The following is an 11271-nucleotide window of genomic DNA, read 5'->3' as shown; positions in this document are numbered from 1 at the left end:
TCTTCTTCCAATGTCTCTAGAACTTGTTTGTGCTGGAGATTTGGGTCCAGTTCAAGATCAAGTGTTCGAGTTTTTTTTATGCTTTTGATTTTTTGATTTTTTTTGTCTCTTTTTTTTTTTTCTTTTCTTTTTATATCGTTTTGTAGTTGTTGACTTGCCCCAGCCTCGGCTTAAGAAATGAATGTGATGGCTCAAAAGGGTTGACTAAGATTGATAGTTGGTTTAAAATAACAAAGATGGTCTTTCGTCATCTCAGGGTCAGTGGCTTAGTATTTCTTGACAGTGTCAGCATTGATCGATTCCGGGAAGACTTGTCCATCCATTTCTATAAGAATCAAAGCTCGTCCTGTCATTACCTTTTTCACAATAAATGGTCCTTCATAATTTGGTCGAAACTATTCCCTCACGTCTTCTTGGATTGGCAGAATCTTTTTCAAAACAAGGTCTCCTAGCGAGAAATCTCTAGGCTTGACTTTCTTGTTGCAGGCATGAGCTATTTGTAGACACCCCATTTTTGTACTCGCCTGATTAATCAACTCGTCAACCCGATCGCAACGGTTCCTAATGATGTATGTTTATTCCAATTCTTTATTTTGTTACCAGATATGTTTCAGAAATCTGGATGAGGTATCTCGAACTGACAAAACCTTAGAAATCACGCTACGCTAGGAAAATATGACCCCAGAAACATAGAAATCATCATCTTGCAAACAAAAAGAAGCTTTACGATAAAAATCACTAAAAATGATCAAATTATCAAAATACCCCTAACATCAAAATAACCCTGGAGCCTACGTTACGCTTAGGAAAACTAATTCAAACACATAAAATAATAAATCGAAACCAAATAAATCATTTCGCCAATTTTCATAGAATTTGACAAAATTAAGAAAATGCCCCTCATAAAGTTCACGACCATTCCATACAAAAAACTTTATAAATGACAAAAATCAACATTTCCATTGAATTTCTTATGAAAAATTGATTCCAAAATATCTTGGAACATTGAAAAATGACTTAAAACGTAAAAAATCCTCTCCGAGGGCAAAACGGTAATTTTACAATTTTAATAATAAAAAATTTTGAAATTCATAAATAAACCATTAAATAATGTAAAGTGAAACATTAATAAAATTAATTTCAAAATTTGAACTAAAAAATCGATCAATCAGGCTTTCAGGCAAAATTGTTGATGGTTGCTAGGATATTTATTCAAGGACCCCTCCATCTAGGGGCCCAAAGAATTAAAGATATAATAAAAGGGGATTCTCCAAAAATTAAAGTCAATCAAGTAAGACTAAAGTCAATCTTAAAGTCAATCAAGTAGGGCTAAAGTCAAGATATTAAAAGTCAACCAAGAAAGACTAAAGTCAAAGTATTAAAGTCAATCTCATGAGACTAAAGTCAAAATCCTAATCTAAACTAATCAAGTCAATCTTATAAGACTAAAGTCAAAACCCTAAATCAAAACCCTAATCTAAACTAATCAAGTCAATTTTATAAGACTAAAGTCAAAATCCTAAATCAAAACCCTAATCTAAACTAATCATGTCAATCTCATAAGACTAAAGTCAAAACCCTAAATCAAAACCCTAAAGACTAAGTCAATGTCATAAAACTAAAGCTAAAATCCTAATTAAAACCCTAAAAGAAACCCTAATCAAATCCTAATTCTTTTAAAAAGTTTTATAAATAGGAGCCTCCACACCCTATTTTCGTATCAAAGAAAAAATCCTAGAAAAAGTAGGTCTAGAAGCCTTCACAACCTTCCCAAAACCCTAATTTTGAAGCCCCAACTCCTTACCTAACACCCATACTTCGATTTTAGCCTGAAAAACACCTACAAACCCTTCAAAAATATCCTAAAATTGATAACAAAATTCAAAGAATCCAGATCTAAGGAAGAGATATATTGTCTCAGAGATCCGGAGACAGAACGAAGTAAGGAGTACGGTACAAGGAGCAGTTTTATTAAATCTGAGGGAATAAAATCATTGCATTTGAAGGTAAAATCTCTTTTATTTTTTTCTATCTAGGTTTTTGTTAGCAATGTAGTCTTATTTGGGATAAGTACAGACCGGCATTGGCCGGGCGGGGTTGGTGCCTAACACCTTCCAACCCCGTAACGTGATCCCCGGATTCAGTTTTTCTTTAGTAAATTAGTTTCTTTATCCGTTTAGAGTCAGTATTCGGTTCCTAGACCGTAATAACTAGGTGGCGACTCCCAAACCTCAAAGGTCAAAAGTAGATCCACGCACCCCGCGGATTGAGGACACTTTCAGTATCGTTGATAGATCTGTCCATGGCAAATGGCTGCAAAACGCTTTTCTTCAATCAGATTCAGTTGAACAAACCGAGCTTGAATCCATTCAGTTTTATCCAACTCTGCTTCTTTTAAGATCTAGATGGATGTAATTTCAACCTCGACGGATAAGACTGTTTCCATTCCGTATATCAATGAATATGGAATTGTCCCAGTCGAAGTCCTGAATGAGGTTCAACAGGCGTGTATTGAAAAAGCAACATGTCGTGCCAATCTTTGTATGTAATTGTCATCTTCTGGATAATTTTCTTGATATTTTTGTTGGTTGTCTCGACTGCTTCGTTCATTTTAGGTCTGTAGGGTACAGAGTTATGATAAGTGATTTGGAAGTCTTTGCACATCTTGATCATATCCTTGTTCTTGAAGTTCTTAACATTCTTCATTACTAATCCGTTGGGAAGTCCATATCTACAAATAATATTGTTCTTGACAAACTTCAGGACATTGCTTTTCGTGACGTTGGCATATGAAGCATCTTCTACCCATTTAGTGAAGTAGTCGATAGCAACTAGGATGAAATGATACCCGTTTGCAACTTTTGGCAAGATCTGCCCAATGACGTCCATGCCCCATAATGAGAAGGGCCAAGGGGTGGTCATGTTTTGTAGTTCTGAAGGTAGCGCATTGATCTTGTTAGCATAAATTTGGCAGAAATGACATTTATGAGCGTGCTAATAGTAGTCACTTTCCATTGTCGACGAATAGTATCGCATCCTCATGATCTTCTTAGCAAGTATGTACCCATTCATGTGGGGTCCATAGACTCCACGATGTACAGTCTTAATTAGTCATTTTGCTTCTGTTTCTGCCACTGAAAGCGCCCTCAATCCGTGGGGTGCGCGGATCCGCTTTTGACCCTTGAGGTTTGGGAGTCGCCACCTAGTTATTATGGTTTAAGAACCTAACTTTGACTCTAAAAGGAAAATAAACTAATCTACGAAAAAAAAAATACAGGTCTGGGGATCATATTATAGGGTCGGAAGGTGTTAGGCACCAACCCCGCCCGGCAAACGCCGGTCTCTACTTATCCCAAATAAGACTACATTGCTAACAAAAAAACCTAGATAGAAAATAAAATAAAATAAAATAAATTTTACTTTCGAATGCAACGATTCTATTCCCTCAGATCTGATAAAATCGCTTCTTGTACCGTACTCCTTGCTTCGCTTTATTTCTGAATCTGATTTCTGATCTCCAAGGCAAAGTATCTCTTTCTTAGATCCAGATATTTTGAATTTTTTATATGAATTTTGGGGTGTTTTTGAAGGGCTTTTAGGTATTTTTTAAGTTAAAATCGAAGTAGGGTGTTAGGTAAGGAGTTGGGACTTCAAAATTAGGGTTTGTGGGAGGCTAGGAAAGCTTTTTGACCCACTTCTCTTAGGGTTTATGATTTGATACAAAAATAGGGTGTGAGAACCCCTATTTATAGATTTTTTAAGGGTTTGTTTAGATAGAATTAGTGTTTAATTAGAATTCTTTTAGTTAGAGTTATATTTTAGTTAGAATTCTACTAAATATAGTTATTATTTAATTAGAATTATTAAATATAATTATTATTTAATTATAACTTTATTAGGATTTTGACTTTTAGTCTTATTTGATTGATTTAAAGATTTTGACTTTAGTCTTACTTGATTGACTTTAATATCTTGAATTTAGTCTTACTTGATTGACTTTAATTTTGACTTTAGTCTTACTTGATTGACTTTAAGATCTTGACTTTAGTCTTACTTAATTGACTTTAATTTTTTCGAGAACCCCCCTTTATTATATCTTTAATTCTTTTGACCCCCAAATGGAGGGTCCTTGAAGAAATATCTTGGCAACCTCAACAATTTTTCCTAAGAGTCTGATTCATCGATTTTTTTAGTTTAAGTTTTAAATTAATTTTATTAATGTTTCACTTTAATTATTTAATAATTTATTTATTAATTTCAAAATTTTTAATTATTAAAATTGTAAAATTACCGTTTTACCCTCGGAGAGGATTTTTTGCGTTTTAAGTCGATTTTTTATGTTCTAGGATGTTTTAGAATCGATTTTTCATAAGGAATTCAATGAAAATATTGGTTTGTGTCATTTATGAAATTTTTTGGGTGGCATGGTCGTGAACTTTATGAGGGGCATTTTCGTAATTTTGTCAAATTCTGTTAAAATTGATGAAATAATTTATTTGATTTCGATTTATTGTTTTATGTGTTCTTAAGGGTTTTTCTAATTGTAACGTAGGCTCTAGGGTTGTTTTGATGTTAGGGGTATTTTGGTAATTTGGTCAATTTTTAGTGATTTTTATCGTGAAGCTTCTTTTTGATCTGCAAGATGATGATTTCTATGTTTCTGAGGTCGTATTTTCCTAGCGTAGCGTGATTTCTAAGGTTTTGTCAGTTTGAGATACCTCATCCGGATTTCTGAAACACATCTGGTAACAAAATAAAGCATTGGAATAAACATCCATCATTGGGAACCGTTGCGATCGGGTTGACGAGTTGATTAATCAGGCAAGTGCAAAAATGAGGTGTCTACAGATATCCCTCTTTGGCAGAGGGTTGAAGCAAACTAGATAGCAAATCTATTTTGGTAGATAGTGCGATATCCGAATGCCAAAGCTAGTGACAGTTCATTTTGGAGCCTTATTTAGCAATTCGCCCGGGTGTTCGGATCCTTGAGAGTAAAGCTCTTCCCGAACTAAAAAAATGTCAGGTCCTTAAGCGCGAGCTCTCATTGACAGTATCAGATCCTTGAATTTTAGAAAATTCTCCTTCATTGATGTAACAACTGTGCAAGTGTGTGACATAAAATCTAAGATAAATTTCAAAAATTTTAAGTTGGAACTAAGTAAAACCTGAGCATAAATTGAAGATAAATTGAGCATAAACTAAGCATAATTTGAGCATAATCTGAGCATAAACTGATCATAACTGAGCATAATCTGAGCATAAGCTGAGCATAGACTGAGCATAAACTGAGCATAACTAAGCATAATCTGAGTATAATTTGAGCATAAACTGAACATAATTCTGAGAAAACCCTCGGCGGTAACTAAATAAAATCCAAGATAACCCTTGGTGGTAACTGAGCAAAATCCAAGTTAACCCTTGGCGGCATCTGAGTAAAATCTAAGATAACCCTTAACTGCAACTGAACAAAATCCAAGATAACCCTTGACGGCGACTGAGCAAAATCCAAGATAACCCTTGGCGGCGACTGAGCAAAATCCAAGATAACCCTTGGCGGCATCTGAGCAAAATCCAAGAGTTGAGCAACTGAGCAAAATCCAAGATAACCCTTGGCGGCAACTGAGCAAAATCCAAGATAACCCTTGGTGGCATCTGAGTAAAATCCAAGTTAACCCTTAGCGACAACTAAGCAAAATCCAAGTTAACCCTTGGTAGCATCTGAGCAAAATCCAAGTTAACCCTTAACGGCAACTGAGCAAAATCTAAGATAACCCTTAGAGGCAACTAAGCAAAATCCAAGATATCCCTTGGCGGCAACTGAGCAAAACTGATAGAGGAATGAATGAATTTTGGGAAAGAATGAATGAATTTGGAGAAAAATGATTAAAATGAATCTGAAGAATAATGATTGAATCGGAGAACGAATGAATAAATCTAGAAGATAATGAATCTGGAAAAGAATGATCGAATCCAAGAATGAATGGATCTGGAAAAGAATCTGTGAACGAAAGCATGCCATATCTCCTATTCTAGGTAAATGAGTTATTAGTTAATCTCTGGGCACAATCAAATGTGAGATCCGAAGTGCTTTTGTTTGAACCTCAAGGTTTTATCCAAAAGTTTTATGAATTTAAAACCTGAATTTTTATTTCTGTTTAACCTCAAGGGTTCTTCGAAAAACTGTTATCAAGAGGGTAACCTTAAGTTTGGGATTCCCATTATCTTTTAGGATTAACATTGCTCAAAATTAAAAAATGCCCCTAGTTTGACAATGAACATGGCATTGGAGATAATTGAATATATCATGCAAAAAAATATAAAAAATGCCCCTACTATAAGGGGGGAAATTATATAAGAAAATGTCTTTTGTAAGAAGGTTCGAAATATTCGATTACCACAAGCGCAATAAAGATCTAACTTTTAATTTTGATTAATTTTATAGAAGATTTTGAGTCAGGCTCAAGAAAACAACATATTTCCTTTTGAGACTCATCACAGAATTCACCCTTCTCTCTCTTGGTTCACTTGGAGAAGTAAAAATTTTCAGATCGATCATAGACAAGATACTTGTGGCTTCCGAGTCTGTGCCTGATTTAAGCTAAGTATTAAACTTGATTATTCGGACTTCTGATGTTTCAGCTTGAACCGCTCTTAGTTTTTAACTCCCCGAAGATTTTTTCTATTTTCCTTCGTTGCTCTAACTTTTACCTAGATTGTCCTTTCAGGTTTTCAAACTAGCGAGTATGCTCTAGATTGCCTTAGGAATTTTTTTTATTTTTTTTTACTCTGATTGTTGCTGAAGTTGTCCTTTCGAATTTTCAACCTTGCGAGCTTGCCTTAATTTTTGCCTAAGTTGCCCTTTTTGGATTTTCAACCTAGCAGGTTTTTTTTTTCCTTGTGGAATTACTATCTGATCATGCTTTGCTGTCTTCCTTGACTTTTCGCACAATTCTTAGGAGGAATTATATGAGTAGGCTTAGGATTGGGCATAAAAAGAAAGGAATTTTGAGGTTCAAAAACCTAAATGCCCCTTGTGTGGCATCTCCTTTTAAATTGTTTTCTTTTTTCCTTGAATTTTCTTCCCCATTTTGGATGATATTTCTTTTTCTTTTGAATTTATTTTCTTTTTAGATTTTTCTTTGTTAGGGAATCTATTTTTTTCATTTTGATGTGATTGGGCCTGAAGTAACTTCTCAGGTTGCCTACGTACCCCAAAATTTTTGGATCAGACAAAAACGTAGTTCGAATCTTCCCTCTCCTAGGTTAGGTGATCGAACTGAGAAAGAAAAATGCATAATTTTTCTTTTTGAAAAGACTGCAAAGGGGTTGAGAAAGGATATACTGAACTGGGTAATATGAGAATTGATTCGGCCAAAGATGGCCTCCTTAAATGTAGTACCGTTTGATTTGGTCAAGGTTGGTTGGTTCTGGTAATTCGATTCCATCATGATCTTGAAACCTGATAGCTATTCCTAATAATATTTCCTTGATGATGAACAGACCTCCCCAATTTGGTTTGAATTTCCCTCTAGGGTCAAAATAAGTACTCGGTTCTCTTTGAAATCTGATGATTTTTCAAAATAGTATTTTCTTGCTAATGGATGAATTTCTTCAATTAAGTTCAGACTTCCTCCTATGGTCGAGGAGGGGTGGTCAATTTTCTTCGAAGTTTGATGATTAAATCCTTGACTTGTAAGTGGTGAACTTTGACCTTTGTGCAGATGACTCTTCTCTGATAAGTTTGCACGTGGTACAAAACTCTAAGTTGTTTTTTTTTCAATCAAGTTTAACTCTTCATACCCAATGATGAACCAAATCTATTTCTAGCAATTGATTTTCCATCAAGACCTTGAGATATGGGACTTCCCTTTCAATTGGTAAGACTATTTTCGTAACCCCATAGTGTAAATGGTAGCTTCTTTGACTAATTGACATATTTTCACAATGGTTATTTTGAGACTATTATTAGTTGCTTACTTCAATCGCTCTATTAATCTGAGGACGATAGGGAGATGATGCAAAATCTTGAACTTTGAACATAAAGTAATAATCTCCGCTTTTAAGTATGACCCATTATCAGAGATCAATTTCGCTTCAACCATTTCATTATTCTGAGAGTGTAATCTATTCTGGGAGCTCTACCATGTTGAGAAGTCTAACATTGATACATTTTGTAACGTTATCTTTGATCTCATTAGTATTTACATTTTATGGAGTGAATATTTATTCCGTGTCGAATGACACCCAAGCTTATATCCTAACAGATCCTCATAGGACCACGCGAACCAGTCTTTTAAAATTTCTGAGTAAATTCATTATCCCCTCGTGTTTCTCTAGGGATAGGATGGTTTCTATTTGAATCTCTTTAGGAATTATTTTCTATTTCGAGGTTAATGACCTTTGCTTTCTTGATTAAAAGTTGAGCCCAACTCTTATCTTTCTTGATTATAATCAAACACTAATTCTATCTAAATCAACCCTTAAAAAAATCTATAAATAGAGGTCCTACACCCTATTTTCGTATCAAATCATAAACCCTAAGAGAAGTAGGTCTAAAAGCCCTCCTAGCCTCCATAAACCCTAATTTTGGAGCCCCAACTCCTTACCTAACATCCTTTCTTCGATTTTAGCCTAAAAAACACCTAAAAGCCCTTCAAAAACACCCCAAAATCCATAAAAAACTCAAAGAATCCAGATCAAAAAAGAGATAGCCTATCTCGGAGATAAAAAATTAAGGAGTATGGTACAAGGAGCAGTTTTTGTCGGATCTGAGGGAACAAGGTCTTTACTATCGGAAAGGTATAATTTCTTACCTTTTTTTTTATTATCTAGGTTTTTTTAGCAATGTAACTTATTTGGAAAGTTAGTAGAGACCGGCTTTGGCCGGGCGGGGTTAGTGCCTAACACCTTCCAACCTCGTAACATGATCCCCGAATTCAATTTTTTTTCTGTTCTAGATTAGTTCTTTATCCATTTAGAGTCATTGATCGGTTCCTAGACCGTAATAACTAGGTGGCGACTCCCAAACCTCAAGGGTCAAAAGTGGATCCACACACCCCGCGGATCGAGGGCACTTTCAGTGGCGACTCCACTGGGGACATTGAGGATCAGACTTGAAAAACCCCAAGTATGGGAACATTGCCAATAACCTAGTTTTTATTTAATTTTTAGTTAGTTTTTTTTGTTACTCGTTTATTGTTGTTTTGATATATTTGTGAGTCCAATCATTAATTTCGGTTCAATTTTGAGTACGTTAATTTGGCTTATTATTATTTTTATATAGTTCAATCGAGAGTCACTTAGGGTGACTTTAAATAATAATACCAAATTTCAACGGATAATCTTGTTGGGAGTGGAATAATGATCATTGAGGATGGAATAATGAAATGAAAGGGATTTTTTTATTTATAGTTATTCCTCCTTTTGGGGTATGTCGATCCGTTTTGGGATAACAAAAAATTGTTGTTTTTAGGAAACATGTTTGATAACGTTTTTTTTTTTTTAAAAAAAAAAAAGAATTTTTTGATTAGTTGTTTGTTTTTCGTTTATTACATAGGTATTCAATTTTTTTAGTAGGCAAGACATGCTATCCATTGATAGCATATAGAATTTCAAAAAAAAAAAAACAAAAAAAAAAAAAAAAAAAAATTTCTGCCGGCAGAAGCTTTTGGTGGTGTGTGCTAGGTAAATCAATTAATGATTTCAATGGGGTGCTGTTAATAGAAGATCCCTTCTACTTATCTATTTCCCAAAATTTTTTTTTGTTAAAAGAATCCATCATCTTCCCCAGTTGGTTATGTTGGCCTCAACAGAGAGATCGACTCCTCAAGGGTTTCAAACCCGTATTTTCGGTTTGCGAAGCTCGAACGATCCAAAGTTTAGACGTTTGAGCTTGCTTTCGACCTCACGCCATCTTCTTAATCGGTTTTCAGCCATGCTCTTCGCGTTTTCAGTAGAAACCGATCGGCCTGTTCTCTCAATCTAGTCGAACCCTCTACTCTAAACGGTTTTCAGCTATGTGTCTTCAACAGAACCTGATCGACTTGTTCTTTCAAGCCAGTCGAACTTCCCTTCTAATCGGTTTTAAGGCCATTAATGTTTGGAGAAAATTTCTGATCTCATCTGATTTGGAGATGCGAGATTTGGAATTGTCGAACCTAACCAATCTTGAAGTTTTCCTCGTGAAATCGATGTATCTTCTGGCTGTTACAGAAGTACAGAGTTTTGCCGATTCGATCGGTAAGGAGTCTTAAGGAATGGCTAGGTCTTGCAATTTCAAGACATAAAAGAACCTGCCACTACTTTAAACCAGCTCCTCCTGCTGGTTCAATTTGTCTGCAAATTCCCACTGTAAAATTATGGAATTTGATGGCCCTATAGATCAAAGAGATAAAGAAAGAACGGAAGGGCAGACTATGAGAAATTTTAAAGTTGCCACATTCGCCGATCCTGTAAGAGAAAAAATTAAATCTCTATTCCTCTGTTTTAATTCCAATCTTGTAACCTCCTCTCAGTAAGCAAAGTTAGAAAAAGGGATAGAATGATTCCAGATTCTGAATTGGAAACTGAGAAGCAGATTATTCATTGATTTTTCAACGATTTAGTGTGGGTTCATCCAGTCTTGACAGAATAACGATTATTGCCCTTCGAGTTGTTTTAGGTTCACTGGTTTCGAAATTGAAAAAAAAAACACTTAAAAAAAATAATAATAATAATAGGTGAAGGGAAGGACTACTAACATCACTTATATGGCTAGAGAGATGGTTTGCTGTCACCATCGAGATTTATTTGATGACTAACGGTTTGGCATGGCAAATATTGGTGGTTTTGTTTTAATTTTTTATTTATATAGTTTTATAATTTTTTTTTTTTTAAAAAAAGGTGAGTTCTTTTAAGTTTTTTTATTAAAAAAAAAAAAAAAAACACTTTTATTGCTTGATAAAAGTCGATTTGTTTTCTAAAAAGTTTCTTTTTATTCTTTTATTTTTCTCTCTTTCAATTTGTTTAAAGATCATCATAATTTCTAACCTCGATAATTATCATTTCATTCTCAATTCAATATCCTTTTGAGATCCCAATTCGTCTAAGGTCACCCAAAATAACCCTTAATTGGAATATATAAGGAAATAATGCTTTCTTCTAACATTGGTATATGCTTAATGTGCTTATGTGATTGGAATGATGTTGATCTTGATTAAATATTCATATGATTCGAATGGTGTTGATCTTGATTAAATATTCATGTAATCCGATGTATGATGATATGATCAG

This window comes from Akebia trifoliata, chromosome 12 (genome assembly GCF_017979445.1).
Source record: "Akebia trifoliata isolate Shusen 1 chromosome 12, ASM1797944v1, whole genome shotgun sequence".
NCBI lineage: Eukaryota > Viridiplantae > Streptophyta > Magnoliopsida > Ranunculales > Lardizabalaceae > Akebia > Akebia trifoliata.
This window is presented reverse-complemented; position numbering follows the sequence as displayed.